This window comes from Acartia tonsa, chromosome 2 (assembly GCF_053477335.1).
Source record: "Acartia tonsa isolate MP-2025a chromosome 2, ASM5347733v1, whole genome shotgun sequence".
Lineage (NCBI taxonomy): Eukaryota > Metazoa > Arthropoda > Copepoda > Calanoida > Acartiidae > Acartia > Acartia tonsa.
Window position 1 is genome coordinate 34,319,508 of NC_137261.1, and position 19,957 is coordinate 34,339,464.

General features: G+C 35.0%; 3 long non-coding RNA genes across 3 annotated transcripts; 2 read left to right on the forward strand and 1 right to left on the reverse strand.

The window, feature by feature from the left end:
- Window positions 1-289: 289 nt before the first annotated feature.
- On the reverse strand, window positions 290-841 carry LOC145312788 (uncharacterized). Its single transcript, XR_013877123.1, has 2 exons — window positions 704-841; window positions 290-431 (listed from the first exon to the last, which is right to left on the reverse strand). It is a non-coding gene; the product is annotated as an uncharacterized LOC145312788 (long non-coding RNA).
- Window positions 842-7,357: 6,516 nt separating this feature from the next.
- Window positions 7,358-9,138, forward strand: LOC145311656 (uncharacterized). The gene is made up of 4 exons (XR_013876748.1): window positions 7,358-7,582; window positions 8,123-8,192; window positions 8,588-8,645; window positions 9,053-9,138. It is a non-coding gene; the product is annotated as an uncharacterized LOC145311656 (long non-coding RNA).
- A 278-nt stretch (window positions 9,139-9,416) lies between these two features.
- On the forward strand, window positions 9,417-10,435 carry LOC145311655 (uncharacterized). Its single transcript, XR_013876747.1, has 3 exons — window positions 9,417-9,520; window positions 9,740-9,906; window positions 10,054-10,435. It is a non-coding gene; the product is annotated as an uncharacterized LOC145311655 (long non-coding RNA).
- Window positions 10,436-19,957: the final 9,522 nt, after the last annotated feature.

A 19,957-nucleotide genomic window follows, 5' to 3' on the forward strand; every position in this document is an offset into this window, starting at 1 on the left:
TGCCCTATTAAATAGCCGTTATATTGCTGTACACCTATAACTTTGATTTTTAATTTTCATCCTAAATCAAGAAAATTCCTTAAGCACCATATTTTTGTAGGAATATTGGTGCTAAAAAGAAAATCTATTAATTTATCTATACCCAGCAAGACATTTCGCCGTAGAGTCGCCTTCGAGCTCGTTGTTGTAAGATCATAAAAGACCTGTAGTTTTAATGTTGCATGATCTAGTGAAATGTGAAATATGCAATTTATAGTCAAACATAAACAATTAAGAAAAATAAAATCAATTCAAAATTTAGATAATTTATTACAGCATAAACATATGAAATCACAAAATAAAATTAAAAATATAAAAGTTATAAATATAGATAAATTAATAAAGATAAAAATTCCCCTTCCAGGACTGGTTTTGAACTCTTGATGTTAAAACTAAAAATAAACCAATTATAATGCTAAAATAATGACTATTGTGATAAAATATAAAACATTGACCAGTAAAATCTTTAGGATAAACCATAAAATAAGATAAAAACTGGACTAAAACTGGCATAAGACTTAAACATGCTTAATGACCAGATAAAAGAATAATATAATATCACTAAAAAGATGCGTCAGAATAGCAAATAAAATATGGTTAAAATTAGATAAAAACAAAATTAGAGTCAAAATTAAAATCTGCTATAATTGGAACAAAATCCTACCTACAGATGCCTGATTTGGGTAAAAGAAAACTAGACCACTAGACACTGGACTGCACTATAAATCTCAGGAATGCAGATACGCTATGCCTAGGTAGCTAAATTATAAAAAGTAAAATGTTCTAGATTATATGTACTTAATTTAAATAGAAAGTTAAAAATACATTAAGCAATCAAATCCATTTAACTACAACGAATATTGAATGTTTAATGCATATAAAAAGAGATAAAATTATTAAAATACATAAAATAACTAAAACTATAAAATAAAAGTAAAATAATAATTAAAATAAGATTAAAAGAGCTTGATCTCAATTGAAATCGATCAAGGAATAAAATAAAATAAAGTAAAAGAAATAATCAATATGACATAATATAGTCAAGTGATAAAAGGAATAAAATAAAGAATTAGTCAAGTGATCTCAATTGAAATTGATCAAATGAATAAAAGTAAGTAAAATAATAAAAGAAGAAGTGATCAAATTGACCAAAAATGATCAACTGATTAAAAGCAAGTAAATAAATAAAAGAAGTGATCAAATTGACCAAGAATGATCAACTGATAATGTTACAATTTTGCTTTGACTCCTATACATTCGCATTCTAATTATTCAGTTCTGACATTATACAAGTGTTAATGTCCGTTTGTCCTACCGTTTCAGAGCTTCGCTTTTATGGATGTTGTCATCCTTGTTAGTTGGCAACTATTATTAACAATTCTATGACCCAGCGCGTGGTGAGGGGAGTGAAAAAGAGTAAAAGTATTAGGTTGAATATGTAAGGATGAGTTTGTTATTCTATACCTATATGAGCGATTACTTTTTCTGTTTTTTACCTTATGAATTATTTTCGACGGATTTTTTATAAAACGGCTTGCTTTATTGCATCAAGGTCCATGACAGATCTGTTGTTGTTTTGGCTGCTCATAGTCAGTTTCCGGTCCGGGTAGTCATCAGTGGGGTGAGGGGGGGGCCGGGGGGGGGCGTGGGCTTATGGTGGGGGCTCTGGAGGGGGGCGTTGGAGGGGAGGAAGGCTGGTGAAACTTGGATGGGAGGAGAGGAAGGCAGCTACATGGGTGGGATTTTGCCAGAGGTCCATAGGAGTAAGATTTGTAGGATTATTTGGGCATGAAAAGAGGTGCTGGACTGTTTCTGGGGTAGGATTAACAGGACAGGATGGGCAGTTGGGGGTAAGAGAAGCGTTGATGGAATGGAGGTAGCTTTGGAGTTTAGGACAATAGTTGGATCTTAATTGGGAGAGGATGGTTCTGTAGTGCCTGGGGAGTTGGATTTCGGAGGGGTTGATGTCAGGGGGAGCTTGATTAAGGACAGGATTAGGGGGGTAAGAATTTATGGCTTGGGTGACAGCTGAGGTGTGGAGTCTGGAGATTGTGGATTTGTAGTTTGTGGGAAGGAGGGTGTTGTCGGGGGAAAGAAAAGGTTGGAGAGTAGGAAGGAACATGGATTGAAGGGTGGATTTTTTGGATCTAGGGCCAGGGGGGGTTGTGACGTTGTGAAAGGATGGGTGGGAGGGGCGGAGGGAGGAGGCCAGGTATTGGGAACAAAGAAGGGAAAGGTGGTTCCGTACTGGTAGGATTTTGGTTTCTTGGTGGAGGTGGCTGATGGGAGATTTTTTAGTGGAACCAGTACAGATGCGGAGGGCTTGGTTTTGGAGGACTTGGAGTTTGTCAATGTTGTTTTTGGAGGTGTTAGGGAACCAAACAGGACAGGCATAGGTGGTGATGGGGCGGAGGAGGGTGTTGTAGGTGGTGAGGAGAGTCTCCTTCTGGTGGCCCCATTTGGTGCCAGCCAGACATTTGAGGATTCTAAGGCGGGAGGAAATTTTTGAGGAAATGGTGGAGACATGGGAACTGAAATTGAAAAAGGTGTCAAAGGTAACTCCAAGGATTTTAGGGGTTTTCTCAAGGGGAAGGGTGGAGCCGTTGATTTGGACTTGAGGATGGAGGTTGGATTGGTGCTTGCGGTCAGAAGTGAAGAGGGTGACAGTGGATTTGTTGGGAGCTATGGAGAGGCCGTTGGTGGAGGCCCAGTCAGCGATTGAGGAGAGGTGGGAGTTGATGGATTCAACTGACTGGGGGATGTTAGGGGAGGAGTGGAAGGAGTTAAGGTCATCGGCATAGGAGGAGGTGTGGGCAGGGGGAATGTGGGGGGCATCTGCTATGTAGAAGTTGAAGAGGACTGGGGAGATAACAGAGCCTTGGGGGACGCCAGTGTGGACAATTTTAGGAGAGGCATTGGTGTTTTGATAGGAACAGAAAGCCATCCTGCCACGCAAGTAGCAGGATAGCCATCTAATGATGTTGGGATGAAGGTTGGAGGAGGAGATTTTTTGGAGAAGGAGGTGGATGGGAATGCAGTCAAATGCTTTGGAAAGGTCGATGGAGGCAACAGTTGTGCGGCTGGGGGGGAGGTTTTGATTGAAGCCATTGGCAATGGTGGTGGAAAGGTTGAGGAGGGAGGAGGTGGTGGAGTGGAGGGGTTTAAAGCCGTGTTGTGAGGGGTGGGTGGAGAGGGATTGTTTAAGGTAGGGGAGGAGTAGGCGTTCAAGGACTTTTGCTGCAGGACAGAGGAGGGAGATTGGGCGGTAGGAGGTGGAAAGGTCAGGGGGTTTACCAGGTTTGAGGAGGGCAATGATTTTGGATAGTTTCCAAATGGCAGGGATGTTGGCAGCGGAGATGGAGAGGTTGAAAAGTTTAGTGAGGTAGGAGATGCCATTTGGACCAAGGTGTTTAAGGTGAAGGATGTTAAGGTTGTCGGGGCCAAGTGCAGAGGAATTGGAGGAATTTTTAATTGCTTCAAGGACAAGGGCAGGGGTAAAAGGTTGGAAGTTTCTGTTGAGGTGGTTGCGGCGGCGGATTTTACGGATAATTTTTCTGGAGAAAGGGTTGGAAGTATGACGGGAGACAGAGGTGAATTGACTGGTGAAGGATTCGGCAATGTGGAGGTGGGAGGTGTGGACTTTGTTGTTGTTGAAGGAAATGGGTTGGTTGGAGGGAGGGGAGTTGTTTTTGCCGGAAAGGGACTTGAGGAGGGACCAGAATTTGGAAGGATTTGTTCTATGGTCGGATTTGGAAAGGGTTTCTTGCCATTTTTTGTTGGAATGTTGGTTTACTATTGAGGAGATTTGGTCATTAAGGATTTGAATTTGAGGATCATGGGGGTTGGTTTCTCTTAAGGAGTCTCTTTGCTGGATAAGGGGTTTAGCAGACTGAGGGAAGGTAGGGTTGGAATTTTTGATGAAGCCAGCAGGAACAGTGTGTTTGGAGGCAGTTTGGAGGATTTGGCGGAAAGTGGCTTCACCTTGGGAGCAGGAGGAAGGGTCAGGAAGGTCTTCAAAAAGGGTTTCAGTTTCTAGGGTAAAGGTGTCCCAGTCTGCTTTATGGAAATTGTGGAAGGTTTTGACAGGGCGGGGGGTTCTGGTGATTTCGGGAATGGAGAGGAGAATGGGAAGGTGATCAGAACGGAGGGTGGTAAGGGTGTGCCAGGAGAAATCAAGGGCAAGGTGGGCAGAGCATAAGGAAAGGTCAGGGGAGGTAGGTTGGCCATTGGGGGGAAGGCGGGTAGGGGAATCCTCGTTGAGGAGGCAAAGGCTGCTCTCATTGAGAGCTTCCAGCAGAGCCTCCCCACGATTCATGGCAGATTGGTCAAGGGTAATGGAGTTCCAGGCAGGGTTGTGGGCATTGAAGTCACCGACTAGGATAAGGTCATTTGGATTTTCAAAGAGGAGGTTAAAGTCAGGGGTGTATTGTGGGGGGCAGGAGGAGTGTGGGGGGAGGTAAAGGTTGATGATTTGTAGAGGGGAGCCATTGCGGGAAATTTGGATGCCATCAACCTCAAGGGGGCCATTGGAGAGGTGGTTGAGGTTAAGGTGTGTGAAGGGGATGTCTTCGGCAATGAGGAAGGCTATTCCTCCACCAGGTCGGTCTTGTCGATCCTTCCTGATGAAGTTATAGCCAGGGAGGGGTTTAGGATTGGATTTGCAGGAGAGTTTAGTTTCTTGGAGGCAGGTAATTGGGATGTTAAGGGTTGAAATAAGGTTGTGGAGTTCATCTTGGGTGGTAAGGAGACCGTTACAGTTGAATTGGAGGATGAAAGGTTTACCAGGAGGTTTGCGGGGGGCAGGGGTGGGGGGAGGAGGGGGCGGGGGTGATTGTGGGTGTGGTGGTGATGGAGGTGCTGTTGGGGAAGGTGGGGGAGACGAGGAGTTGGGTGTGGAGGGTGAGGGAGGGGGGGAATTTTGGGGGGAACAGGAGGGGCATATCCAGAAGGGGGAGTAGTGGGTGGAGGATGGAAGGAGGGAACATTTGGGGTGGACCCATTGGAGGCAGGAGTTACATTGGAAGGAGCCAGTGGATTTTGTAACACCTAAGGAACAGATAGGGCATGGAAATTTGGGGCCACGGGATTTAGGTGGGGGTGTTGATTGTTGGGGGGAAATGGGTGAGAAGGGGGTAGGGGAGGCAGAGATGCAGGGTGGACAGGACCAGTTAGAATTGTATTCGGATTTGGATGAGAGGAGGGAACATTTGGGATGAACCCAAAGTTGGCAGGAGTTACAGAGGAAGGCACCAGAGGAGCGGGTTATGTTGCGGGAGCAGGTAGAGCAAGGGTATTTGGGACCAGGATTTGGATGGATGTCGCCAGAGAGGATGAGGGGAGGAGGGGGGGTGATGTTGGATGTGGTTATGGAGGGTTGGAGTTGAAAGGCCTCCAAGGCCTCCAGAGCTGACAGGGGCTGACTTAAAAGCCCTTTAGGCCAGCCCCGTGGGGGAAACCCGGACGGGAGACATGGCTGTCAGAACAGGTGGTTTGGTGCAGGTTTGCCTGGGGGTGTACATCTTCTTCTCCTCCTCCCCGGATAGGTCCACTGCGGAAAAGCTTGCACCCTCGGACCTATGACAGATCTATATAGGAAATAAACCGCGTCTATATATGAGCTTGAGTCTTTCAGTAGTAAAGTGTTGAATACTCATAGTGCTCCAAAAATCCATAATAAACTCTCATTTACTACAGACCCATTATTTTATTCTATAAAGAATAAATTCTTTTTTTTAATTTCATGTTGCTATATGAATTATACTAAAGTTATAAATTTCTATTAATAAAATAGAAAATTTAAATTTATAAAATAGTAAATCAAAGAAAACTTAGTTTTAAAATAATTTGATACTACCCAGTAAAATGTTGGTCACATGTCACAATAATTGTGACAATATTATTTGTGACATGTCACTAGTTTTTACAATTTAAAGATTTTTTGTGACATTTCACAAAGAAATGAATCCCTCCAAAAATATTATTTGTGACATGTCACTAGTTTTTACAGTTTTAGAATTTTTTTGTGACATTTCACAAAAAAATAATTCACTCCAAAAATGTTTTTTGTGACATGTCACTAGTTTTTACAATTTTAGAATTTTTTGGGACATTTCACAACAAAATGATTCACTCCAAAAAAAAATGTTTTGTGACATGTCACTAGTTTTATAATTTTAGAATTTTTGTGACATTTCACAAAAAATTATCCATACCAATTTACAAAGAAATGATTCCCTCCAAAAATATTATTTGTGACATGTCACTAGTTTTTACAAATTAAAAATTTATTTGTGACATGTCACTAGTTTTTATAATTTTAGAATTTTTGTGACATTTCACAAAAAATTATCCATATCAATTCACAAAGAAATGATGCCCTCCAAAAATATTATTTGTGACATGTCACTAGTTTTTACAATTTAAAAATTTATCTGTGACATGTCACTAGTTTTTACAATTTTAGAATTTTTGTGACACCTCACAAAAAAATATTTGTGACATGTCACTAGTTTTTAAAAAAATACCTAAGGGAAATTGTGACAGGTCACCAAAAAAATTAACCCATTATATATCAAAATCCCAAATAAATATATTTTTTGCAATTTATATTATATATACTCCTCTAACACCATGGAGGACTATATTCGATTGTGAAGAGAGCAAAAAAAATGCCCAAAAAATCTTAAAATTTGAAAAAAATTTATTTTCTGGAGCATGCGCCTGGTAGTGTTGTCAAATATTTTTTAATGGGGCCATAATATAAGAATAAAGATTGAATAAAAATAAGATTCTAGGGTTTCTAGCTTATATTCAAAAATATTTTATTACAAAATTTTAAATTACAATTTAGTTAAGAAAATTACAAAAATAAGTAAATTTGAACCTATTGGCGCTCAGTCACAACAAAAGATGGCAACCTTAAAAAATTTAAAAATTACATACATCTGTTACAAACAACACTGGTGTGTGTGACTGAAATTGCAAAATTAAATTGTGTAAAATTACGTTATTCTAAAAACATAAGTTATAAGTTTATGGTAATTTTTAGTTTATTTACGTTTTTACATAATTAATTTGCATAATATATTTATTTTTCAATAAAGTAAAGCAAAACTCGCTGCTTTTCTTTTAAAGTTTAATAGTTATTTCTCGTATCGTATTATAAACGGCTATCCGCGGATATAGAATGTACAATTATAAGATTAAAACTAGTTTTTTTTAGCCCCGAGGTGCCGGAGGCACCGGCTAAAAAAACTGGTTTTAATCTTATGATTGTACATTTCTATATTCGTAGAAAACTGGATATAATACGATGCTAGACATAGTTTTTTTGTATGGATGAGAACCGGTTCCTATCCACCGGATTCGAATGAATACGAGAAATATTTTTCTAAATTTCAGAATCAAGAATGCAGGGAGTTATATCAGAGTTTGAAGCTAATATTTAAATCTGGCTTGTACGCCAGTTTAACTAAAGCGTTTCAGTTTGTTGACAGCATTGACCTCTGCAGAGTTGAAGCTTTGAATTTGAATATTTATCAAGGTAAAAAAAACGCGTATTACCAAAAATTTGTATTTTATGGCATGTTATTTTTTTTAAAATTTTGTCAATAAATCGCTTATCATGACATTTTGAATTAAAAAGATTAAAGTAACATTGTTCTATCATATGTATTCTTTAATCAAATACCTCACAGAGGAGAGGGATACATACTATTTGTACCCAAAGTTTTATAATCATGTTCGTTGGATCAAATACTTTGGGTTGGTACTAATATTGAATTTTATTGGTTGGTTTAAAACTAGTAGGGAGTATTTTGAAGTTTTTAACAAATAATTATATTTTGTTCATGATTATTGGGGATGTATAACAATTTATCTCCATTGTCTTATCCCTGTTAATAGTAGACAGTTCACCCACTAACAAATGTCGTAAATTATTTTTTTTCCAAAGTCTTATCCCCTAAAATCCCTGAAAATTTTTTGCTATTGAACTAACAGTTGTTTTATTCGCAGTACGATAGAGTAACTTAAAACCTAAAGATACGCACATACCAAAGTCAAATTCTTGTTTTATGTTAAGGTGGGCAATGAGAGCAAAAGTGAAATCGAAATTAACTGCTGTGGACTTTAGTGCTAGCTCAAGGAATAAGGTTTATGCTTAATTGATTTGACAACCTATTTAAAACCTAAATTATACATGTATTAAATGTATCTCTAATATTTAATAGGTAGACGTTCCTATAAAAATAATTTAGAAAAACATCCTAGAAACTTTAAAAAGCATGTTTTGCCTAGTCTCCTGAAAATAGTCGTAATCAGGGAGGGAGGGGACATTTGACTGTACATTGCACTAACTACCAAAATTTTACGAACGCTTTCTAGTTTCTGATATTCGTTGGCTATAAAATGAAGATACACTAATAGTGTCGAAATGTTCTTTAATTTTATTTATCAGGAGATGTATACCTATACATTTATCGTTTTAGTTGACTTGTAACGTAAGATGCCAGATATTATGTAAACCTTATTTCTCTGTTGATTTTAGTTAAACAGATTTGGTGCTTAGTTTAACCATTGTCTTGCCTGTCCGTTCGCTCCTTAAGGTAAGATTCACATTCCCACATGAACAATTATTACACCCCAGAAAAAAGTCCTTGTGTAAAAGTTCCAGGATGTCTGTCTGTGTGTCACACAATTGAGAATGGAGTATAGCCTATAAAGATCTAATTTAGGATCCTTGATAATCAATAATTTTTAAAAACAAAGCTTTTCTAGTATTAGGGCAGGTCCGTCCGTACTTCCGTCCTTCTGAAACTGTTTGCTCTTTTCTTGAAAATAAATTTCTTTTTAATACTGATGTTTATACAATTAGATAAAATTGATAATAGATAATTTAGATAATCTACAAGTGGATTTCTTCTTCATAATACTTCTACGAGACGAACAGACAGATCCTTTTTATACAGTAGTTTCGTTTGAATAGTAAAGTTAATAATATATTTTCATTAAGGATGTCGTAACTGCTGGGGGCAAACTTCCAGCATCTGAAGCTGGATGGTAACAGTCATTTATCAGCGCACAGGCTGCTTTGTATGCTAAGGAAAGAATTCATATCAAATTATTGTTTTTTAAGTCTCAAAAGCAATTAAAATATAGAAAGGCAAATATAAAAAAACCCTATGATAGAAGACACATCCTATTGAAGTCTTCACCCCCCCCCCTTTTTTGTGTCTTGACTTATTCTAACTTAACTAAAAAAAGTTTCCTATGTTTGCTATGTTAGATACATGACAATGTGTAATGTTAAATTAATACCTAGCATGTCGAACAAAGGAAATAACCTAAGAATGTTTATTTTATGAATTCATAAAAAAAATAATAGGGATTTGAAACCTGTATAAAAGAATAAGATCCGATATTCCACATAATTTCAAAGAAAACTGAATCACCAAGGACTTTTTTCAATGCAAAAGAACAGGTAATTCTATATCTGTATTTTTAATAGCAGCTAAGATGTTTTAAAAAAATATGTACAAGGTTTACGACATACTGGCATTCAAATTATAGAGTAATTTTGCTTTAAAATTGACTAATATCATGTTTAATAATCATAAGAATAAACATAAATTCGTGTATTATGGTCATAATAATACTTGAATGTTAAGAGTAATCTTAATAATAAAGTTTTCTTTTTCAGGGATACTGTAGAAGAAAGTATGCCGTTGATTTCGAAGCCTTATTGTAACTGACCTCCATCGTTAATTTACATATATCCTGCATTCCTTTTTTTGGGAGAGTAATTTTTAGCATTAGAACTTTTTGTTTTGCAAGAGTTGAACTTATTAACATAAATAAATTGCAGTGGTTTTCACTATAATGCTTGGCGACAAACCAACCACAAATTAAAACAACAAAAGTATTGAGGGGGGGGGGGGGGAGTCTTTAATCCTTAATTAACTTAACATAAATTCACTTAAAATAAGTATCAAAATAGTTTGTTTGGTTGGCAAGCATTAGACGGGAAAACTTCTTTCTATAGTATCAAACTTTAAATATGTTTTCTCGTATTCATTCGAATCCGGTGGATAGGAACCGGTTCTCATCCATACCAAAAAACTATGTCTAGCATCAAATTATATCCAGCTTTCTAGGAATATAAAAATGTACAATCATGAGATTAAAACAGTTTTTTTAGCCCGTGCCTTCGGTACCTCGGGGCTAAAAAAACGGGTTTTAATCTTATAATTGTATAATTGTATATTCTATATGCGCGGAAATCTGTTTATAATATGATGCGAGAAATAACTATTATCAAATGCTGTGATTATTAAGTTTTGTCAAATGGTGTGCTTATTAAGAAGTTAATATTTATAAATAAATCTTTTTTTTATTACCTTTTTATTTCTGTAGTACCATTGTGACATGTCACTTGTGACGTGTCACTTATATTTCATGTTAATAAAAAATTGTGACAAGTCACACACATACTTGGTGACAAGTCACACAATACTTTGTGACAAGTCACATATTCGGAGACATTCATACATTCAATGTGACAAGTCACAAACATTCTTAGTGACAAGTCACACAATACTTTGTGACAAGTCACATATTCTGAGACATTCATACATTCAATGTGACAAGTCACAAACATTCTTTGTGACAAGTCACATATTCTGAGACATTCATACATTCTATGTGACAAGTCACACACTTTCTTTGTGACAAGTCACACAATACTTTGTGATATGTCACTCAAAAATCTTGTGACATGTCACATTTTTGATGACAAACTCACTATATAAAGTGTGTGACCGGTCACAAGTTTAGGTGTGTGACATTGTGACATGTCACAAACGTTAACATCGGAAAAAGTTGTGACATTTTTCAAAAACATGTTACTGGGTATAGCGCTGCGTCTGTAATGTGTTCAGATATTAAACTAAAATTTAACATTTAACTAAATATTTTAACCCTTTGAGAACGATAATTTGAAACAAAAAAATTCTAGGATCCTAAAATATTTTAAAGAAAGAGAGACAAAATTAAAAATACGGTTTTAAATAAAAATAATGAACTTTAAAAAAGATGGAAGGAAAGGGAAGTGAGAGAGAGGGACATATAATCTCTAAAAAATGATGAAAAAATGAAACTAAAGTCGCAGTATCTTTAAAAACAATCTTTAAGTGTAGTAACTTTTTTTGTAGTTGGGTTGATATTCAGTGATTGGACAATGGAAGAAAAAGATTAATATTCAGAGATAGGCCAATGGAAGAAAAAGATTAAGATTCAATCTAGCCAATAGCGAGATAATTTTAGAACGCCGCCTCTAGTCTTTACATAAAAGCTTGTACCGCAGGATCTCACTAACCGCTGAACCGATATGGTTCTCCTTTACAGTTTAGCTTCTCAAAGGTCCTGTGATGGTTTATAGCTATTTTGCGGGAGGGTACCACCAACCTCCCGAAAGAAATCACCCCTAGAGAATAGCCCCCCCCCCCTCAAATTTCTTGATAAAGCTGAAATTTAAAGTGGGGGAGAATCGATAACCTAGTAAGAAAAACAGTGTTTTACTTCTAAAATGACAACTTCCTTAAATGTGAAGCTCAATTAATCCTATTAAATAAAGTAAAAATCTTTTTGTCTGTAGCGAAGGATCTCACTAACCACTGAACCGATATAGTTATCTTTTACAGTGAAGCTCTTTATAGGTCCTGAAATAGTTTTAGGCTATTCTATTTTTATTAAGTCTGGGTATGGTTTAAGGCTATTTTTGTGCTCTTTTATATCCTTTTCAATACATAGTAACCAGATTTAAGGGGCGCAGACACTAGTCTAATATAAGTAACTAGTAACATATTATTTAATATTTGTCTCTTTGGAAAACTATGCATGTATGCCTAAAACATAATATTACCTATAAGGATGACAACATCCATAAGTAATCATGGATGGACAAACGAACAAAGTTAGTTATAGAAAGAAATTTTGTTTTATCGACCCAGCAGTTAGTGAGTTCGTAAGCTACAGACAAACATAAATACATTCTGGCATATAGGGTTCTTTTATATTTATTGCAATATGCTTTTTAGAGCGAAGCTTTTTTTTGAATATGGTTGGACATCCGTTTGTCCTTGACAGTCAGCTTTTTTGTTAATTAGTACATGTTAGATATTGTCCCATCGATTTCAAACTTTGTATGCTGATTTCTACAACAAATAGGTACCAGTTGGATAGCATAGCAACTCTATAATCGTTATCAGAAATTCTGCACTTCCATTTAAAAGAAGCTGATTTTAACTCTTTGACAACAACTTTTTGAATGAAACAAGGGAGGGGGAAGTTTGTACACTTAAGGAAATGAAAATTCAGTATCAAATTATTCCCTGGCCGTTTGAGCTTGTTTTTATAGTTATCAACCTAATTCTTTTTGTAAACTCTCTTATATAACAGGATCTACCTGTAAAACTTTGAAAATTGAATTTTGGGCCTTTCCTTCTAGGGGCTAGTGCGGCAAAAGGCCCCCTAAACACTAAAATTTCAAGTTCTGAGCTTATTTTTTAAGATGTCGAGCTTATTTTTTTTATGGAACCTTTTATTACATAAATGAGTTGATTAGCCACCTCATATTTCATTTTTGCACTATCCTTCTAGGCGCTTTTTGGGTAAAACAACCCCCCCCCCCCAAATACAAAATTTACAAGTGTTGAGATTACAAACCCCTAGAAGTAAAGTGCAAAAATGAAATACTGGGTAGCTAATCAACTCATTTATGTAATAAAAGGTTCCATTAAAAAAATTAGCTCGATATCTTAAAAAATAAGCTCAGAACTTAAAATTATAGTGTTTGGGGGGGGGGGGTCTTTTGCCTCTCTAGCCTCCAGAGGTAAAGTCCCAAAATTCAATTTTCAAAGTTTTACTGGTAGATCCTATTATATAAGAGAGTTTACAAAAAGAATTAGATTGATAACTATAAAAACAAGCCCAAACGGCCAGGGCAAAATTTGATACTGAATTTTTATTTCCTATAAGTGTACAAACTTATCCCTCCCTTATCCTATTTATCTGAGTATACAGTATACAGGGAGTAAGGGCAATTAATTCAATTTTAGTTCTAACTCAATATCTTCAAAACTAGATATATCTTGAAAATTCCAAAAATTTAGATATAGCAATATCTTTATTATTATTAGATTTTGTATAATAAGAAATTATTAAACCCTAAAAGAAAAGCATATTACATTAGGTTATCCTGTTTTATTTTCTGTGAATAGTCTGTAATTTATCAGAAAAGGGATGACCTTAGTACTGACAGTTTCTTACAAGATGATCACTGTGAGCTACAATTGAATCAAGACAAAAGTAAGTGCCGAGCCCTGGGACCTATGTAGGGTGAAAATAGACATAAATCCTTGATGATTCCAGGTGGAGACAAAATATTTCAGCGGGGTCTTTTGGTTTTTTTTCAATTTTAAGTTCTGAAAAAAAATTGAAAAAAATATGAAAATCTTTAATAAAAATCAAATAAAAAATAATTTTTAATATTTTTTTTATTAAAAGATACAAACAACTTATATACATACTATAAGCTTTAAAAAATTCATAATTTTCAAATTTAGACCTTTTATATAAAGATTTTAAGAAAAAACCTAACAACAAATTCTAACATATTTCTGATCAACATAGCAATAAAACGTCTTTTGCAAAATTTTTACCATAAAAAATAAATAGCACTTACTAAAGACTTTTTTTTATTTAAACTTATACTTTTTGCATTAATCAACTATAAAGATTGATTTTTTTAAAAAGAAAGGTTGCGTGATTTTTTATTCATAATTCATTGCCCAATTTTGAGATTCAGACAAAAAAACCTTACTGCTTTATATCAGGTGATACTCTACTAGCAGCGGCTATGCCTCTAGAGGCATATAGGGGCCCTTGGGTTAGGGGGGAAGTCGAACCCCCCTTACAATTACAGTTTTTTTGAAGCAAAAAGTTAAAAATATTTATTTTGGAGAGTTAATTCTCTTGGGATGGTGATGGTAACCTTCCCTAAAATAGTTATAAACCTTACCAGGACATATGAGAAGCTACCATGTAAAGGAGAACCATATCGTTTCAGTGGTTAGTGAGATCCCTTAGTGCACAAAGACTCACATAGAACATGTTACTTTATTAAAAAGATACATATATACACAGAAGCTCTACAATCAGAGTATGTCTGTTTGTACATCAGTCTGTATAAAACAATACAGAATATATTTATTTGGTACTAGTGGCTACGCCCCTAGAGGCCTTTAGGGGCACTTGAGAGGGGAAGAAGTGGTTGAATTCTACAATTAGATTTTTATTTTGGGCTTAAAAAGAAAAAGTTATTTTTGTGTGTGTAATGGGGTCCTTTTTTAGGGGGTGATTTCTCCTAGGATGGTGGAGGTATCCTCCTAAAAAAGTTATAAACCTTCCAAGGACCAATGAGAAGCTACATAGAAAAAAAGAACCATTGATCATTGTTACATACTATTCAGGGATCTAAAGGGATAAGACAATGACCGCTGAATTGATTTACATTCCCAAATATGATACATGGATAACCCTTCTTTATGTTTCAGTTAATGGTTGAAATGTTGGGCACTTAATTTAATGAACCAACCAAACAAAAATCGCAACAAGTCCCCTAAGTAGTTAAGCCAACGAATAACAAATTGCTATATTAAACTATGGGAACTAGTCTAATAAACAGCCCATTGTCCCATCTTGCTCTGATTAATATATCTTTGCATCTGTACGTTACACTTGCTATTTTCTTTATTTGTATTCTTTTGAGGTTGATAATTACAATTATGTTTTATAAAATGGAAAAAGAACACTTTAATCATAATTCAAGATAAGAATTATTTTATCACTAGCGGTTTTGCCCCTAAGAGGCATCTAGGGGCCCTTGATAAGTGGGGGGAAGTTGACCCCTCCCCTACTTTCAGTTGTAGTATGTAAAAGAAAAAGTTTTTTTTAAATGTTAGGTAGGAACTTATTTTTTTTTTAAACTCAAAACTTCTCAGGACCATGAAAAGCTGGAACCAAAAGTTAAGCGGTTATAAAGAATCTTCGGTACCGACAGACACCCACACACATATACACTCAAACAGACAGACACAGAAACTGTTATTTTTATATAAGGATTAATAGACACTAAACTACTCCTTTATATGTTGATCCTATTATCAGTCTAAAAGATAGGTCAATAAAGGAGAGCCAAATTGCTCCAGCGGTTAGCAAGAACTTTAGGCACAGACAGAAAAAGGACATCCTATCTTTTTTATAAAAAAGAAAGAAAATGGCCATTATGAACAAAAATAGTAAGATCTTTAATTTGACACCTTACTTTTTCAATTCTGTCAGGTAATTATTGAAAAAATCGATTTTTTTAAACCCACGAGAATAAAAACTTTGAACTTAATTTTATTATTTCACAGATAAAAAAATATGGGTTCATATATACCTTTAGAATCAGAAAAATATTACGAATTCATTGTAAGCAAAATTGAAAAAAAAAGTTTACAATATAGTATATAAACTACAATAAAAGGAATTATATGAAAATATCATATTATATTGTACAGGCAACGTCTTAATTCTTGAATTGAGTATAAAAATGGGAAGGGGGTAAAGAGGGGGTAAAAAAGGGAAGACAATAGTGTTGCCTGAACAAAAAATACAATTGGCCATTTGTTTAATTTTTTATTTTTTTACTTTTTTTCAATTTAGCTTACAATGGATTCGTAATATTTTTCTGATTCTAAAGGTATATATGAACCCATGTTTTTTATGTCTGTTTGAGAAAATATTTAGGTCTTAAGTTTTTATTAAACCGAGGTTAAAAAAATAGATTTTTTCAATAATTACTCAACAGAATTTTAAAAGTAAGGTGTCAAATTAAAGATCTTACTATTTTTGTTCTTACTGGCCATTTTTTTTTTTTATTTTGTTGCGTTTTAGTACCTTAAAACCGACTTAATTATTTTTAATTACTTAAAAACCGATTGCATATCTAAATTCTATGAAAAATTTTACATCTACTACTTACTAAAAGAACCGGCTAGCTATAAAAAAAAATTGATACACCTTCTTTACTATATTATGAATTTAAATTTTCTGTTTTAAGAATAGTAATTAAATAATTCAAAATAATGTAAATAGCAACATGAAATAAAAAAGATGAATTTATTTCTAATAAAGTAAAATATTGGGTCATATTGTTCTGGGCAATGAGAGTTTATTATGGATTATTGAAGCACTATGAGTTTTACACATTTATTTTTTGGAAGACTTGAGCTCATATATAGACATTTATTTCCTATATAGATCTGACATGGATCTTGAAGCAATAATGCAGGCCGTTTTGTAAATGTCAAAAATTGGAAGAATCTATTAAATACAAGTTATCGCAAATATACTTAGTAAATAAGCAGATTAATGATGTGAACATTTTAATATTCCCTAGCGGTCAAATTTTACTTTTTTTGTATTCCAGTTAATCCTAAGATTTAAGAATCGAGCTTTAAAGCTTACTTAAATATACCTGACCTTAAAACATAATAATCTGATATTAATAAAATATTCTTGATATATATTTAAATTTTAACACAACTAATTAATTTTGTATTTTCAGGAATATCGTAATAGACTTCTGTCAATAAATCTATATTCATCCTTTTTTTGTAACCTATAAGAATAAACAGACTTCATGTTAATTTTATATCTGAATAATTCATTCAAAAAAAATAAGTTTTTAAGTGGATGGGGGGGGGGGGGGCTAATCCTTTTTTATAAAAATAACAAACGTTCATGCGAATCGGTGAGTTGTTCATACAATATTCGCTAATTTGTATATAATGCATTCTTAACAGGGATCTAAAGGAATAAGATAATGGCCGATAAATTGATGTAAATCCTCAATATTAATACACAGAATTACCCTTTTTGTAGATGACAAGTCGTGGTTGAAACGTATGTACACTCAACCTAATATACCAACCAATCAAAATTCATGAAAAGTCCTCTTATCTAAAATGAACTATGAATTAAGATACAGGAGATGAAGAAATCAGGTGTCGCTTGCAGTAATTTTGCTTATAATTATAATAATACTTATTTTGATAAACTTAATTGAATATTTAAGAGAATAATTCTTGTCCCCTCTGGTTCCCGTGAAATCCAAATGAAACTTACAAATAATGATACATATTTTAAAACCTTCGTAACTACAGTATGACAAATAGCTAAAATTGCAATTTTTTTTATTTTAAAATGAAAATCCGTACAACAAATTAAAAATCCGTACCATCCGAACATTTTTTAAAGCACTTTTTGAAAATCCGTACATTGTGGCTACCCTGTAATGCATAGACGTCCAAGGGGGGGGGGGGGCAATAGGACGATTACCCCCTCCAAACGATTTTGGGGCCCAAAATAATTTTCATTTTACCCCCCATCATTTAAAATTTACCCCTACCTTGGGGGTGCCATAGGCACCCCCAACCATTTAGGAGGGGGTATTTACTAGGGTGGGTCGATTTTGGACATTTTTTTTCTGAGGCCAAAGCGGGGATCTGCACTCAATTTATATAGATATAATACACCTCTGGATGATTTAAAATTTATCCTAAGTCTTAAAACCGCTGACGACCAGACATTCAATTGTATAGCTATTTGTAAATGGGAGTCAAAAATTTATTGAATCAGAACTATGGCTTCATGGTGCTCCCTGGAAATGCCTTGAGGAGCTGAGTCAGGAAATTTTGTCCGTTTCAAAAAATCTCGTTCCTAGCCTGAAAAAATCTAAAAAACCTCTACAAATTGGACAATTCTCAATAAACCTTTAAAAATTTTGGTTTTTTAGTGATTTCTAAGGCTAGGAACGAGATGTTTTGAAACGGACAAAAGTTCCTGATTCAGCTCCTCAAGGCTTTTCCAGGGAGCACCATGAAGCCATAGTTCTGATTCAAAAATTTTTTTGAATGTCGTCTTTGCATACTAATAAGTAATGAATTCTATTTTTAAGTGGTCGTGTTCTAAAACTCAATTTTTTAAAATTCTTTTTCGGTCAGAAATGTTTTTAAGGTTAATTTTATCTGTTGCATATCCCCGCTTTCTCTAATTCCGATATGAACCCACCCTAGTATTTACCCCCCCCAAAATAAAAAATCTCTAATAAAAAAAAATTTTGCACGCTTCGCGCGATTTTTTAATACTATATATTTAAAAAAAATTTAAATTACCCCCCCCAAAAATTTTAACCTGGGGATAAATTTTGGGGGGGGTAAACTAAATTTACCCCTGCCAACAGATTTCAGGGGGGGTAATTACCCCCCCCCCCCCAAGCAAATTTTACCCCCGGGGTAAATATTTTGGGGGGGTTAAAAAATTTGCGGCGCGCTTCGCGCGCCATTTTACCCCCCCCCCAAAAAAAAGCTTGGACGCCCCTGCCATCCATCCATCCATCCATCCATCCATCCATCCATCCATCCATCCATCCATCCATCCATCCATCCATCCATCCATCCATCCATCCATCCATCCATCCATCCATCCATCCATCCATCCATCCATCCATCCATCCATCCATCCATCCATCCATCCATCCATCCATCCATCCATCCATCCATCCATCCATCCATCCATCCATCCATCCATCCATCCATCCATCCATCTATCCATCTATCTTACCATCTATCTATCCATCTATTTATCCAGGATCGCATGCTTACCTGAAGTGTTTTATGTTAAAGCCCCTGGTTAACTATTAAACCGCTCCACTCTCTGTGACACACTAGAAAGCTCACTATTTGTCCCACAATGTCTTATCTCTGCTATAATTTCTGAAGAATCTAATCGGTTTAGTGGTTACCGAGATCTTAAGGGACGGACGGACAGACAAACAGACATTAAGCTACTTTTTGTTATAGATTAACGCCCAGGGATCTAAGGAACAAAACAATAACCGATTAATGTATGTACATTAAGAGATATAAGTTTTCCGGAATTGTAATGTAGGGAGTAGATTTGAAATCTGCATCAAATTTTAAGGATTTTTTATAAAATTCGTTTTTTGTATAATTCTTTATCTAAAAGCGGAAATACAAATTAAGTTAATTAATTTTGGCATCTGTGATTGGTGGATTTAAAAAATCTGCGCTCTGATTGGATGTCGTACATCATTCAACCAATTAGAGCGCAGGTAGTTTAAAATCCACCTATTCTATATGTCAAAATTAATTAACTTAAAATGAATTTTCGCTTTTAGATGAAGAATTTTACAAAAAACGAATTTTATAAAAAATCCTTAAAATTTGATGCATTTGATACATTAAATAATAAATTATATTACAAAATTGATTGTCTGTAGATGACAATTAGTGGTTGAAAAGTTTTGATACTCATCTTAATGAACCAACCAATAAAAAATCAATCAAATTTCCTAAAGTTGTTATGCCAACGAATATAAAAACGTTATTATAAAACTTTGAAGTTTGGGGACTAGTGTAATGTCCTCTCCCTTTCTAAATAAAACTGCTGACGCTAAACATGAAGACCATGTAACTACATAATTTAAAAACAAAGCATTACCAATATACAGACAGATAGACTACTTGCTAATTCCAATTTAGAATGATTATAAGAACACTTCGTTGTTTGAATATTAACTTTACTTTTCCGCAGAGGGGGCAGTTTATAAAACAAGTCCCCAGTTTTACAGTTGTGTGTTCAAACGTTTTAACTACTAACTTTAATCTACACAAGGGGTAATTTTGTGTATTACCATTGGGGATGTACATTAATTTATTGACCTTTGTCTTATCCCTTTAGATCCCTGATATTTGTAATAATCATTAGAAACGATTATTCAGTTACATTAAAA